The following is a 789-nucleotide window of genomic DNA, read 5'->3' on the forward strand; positions in this document are numbered from 1 at the left end:
ATATATATATATATATATATTGAATAGTAACACTTAAAAATCAAATTTGAATATACTAAGTTTCATAAATGTAATATAAGATGAGCTATAATTAAATTATTTAATGAACTTTTTTTCTTCCATAGATGCCAAAGCAAGAAAGTCAATCCCTAACGGCATCTTCACAAGAAATTTGGTGAGCATCAAAAAGTTAATAAGTCTATTTTTTGTTTTAGACTTTTTATGCACTGCTGATTCTTCACGTTCTCAAATTTACATTTTAATTTAAATATGATGATGTTATTTATGATTATTATTTATGATGTTATTTTACGATGATGTTATTTAAATATGAATCATGATGTTTCTTGGGTGTATTACAGGGCAGGGGTAGTGTTAAAACCTCTAATCAACAATTTAAAAAATTGAATTGTATCCCTGGAATGAACTTGGAAAGTTGTACTTGGTAATTTACGGTATATAACTCTTTTCTTAAGTGGTCTTAGACATTGAAATTCCATTGTTTTTCTGCAAAAAGATCTGCAGAATATCAAATCAGATAAGCAAAACGCCACACAAAGAATTGACATTTTTGGAAATTTTTTTGAAAACGCCACACAAAGAATTGACATTTTAGGAAAGTGTATTTTAATTGTACTGTTTATTAATATTTTCATAATTACAAAGGTGAAGACATGCACCCACAACTCCTCAGCCTCAGTCAAGCATCCAGTCCAATATAAATTCAAACATCATAAAGTATCATGCAATGGGCTGTTTGTAAACCACACTGAGTAAGCAGAAAAATGT

This window comes from Cynoglossus semilaevis, chromosome 8, assembly GCF_000523025.1.
Source record: "Cynoglossus semilaevis isolate Cse_v1.0 chromosome 8, Cse_v1.0, whole genome shotgun sequence".
In the NCBI taxonomy this organism is placed as follows: domain Eukaryota; kingdom Metazoa; phylum Chordata; class Actinopteri; order Pleuronectiformes; family Cynoglossidae; genus Cynoglossus; species Cynoglossus semilaevis.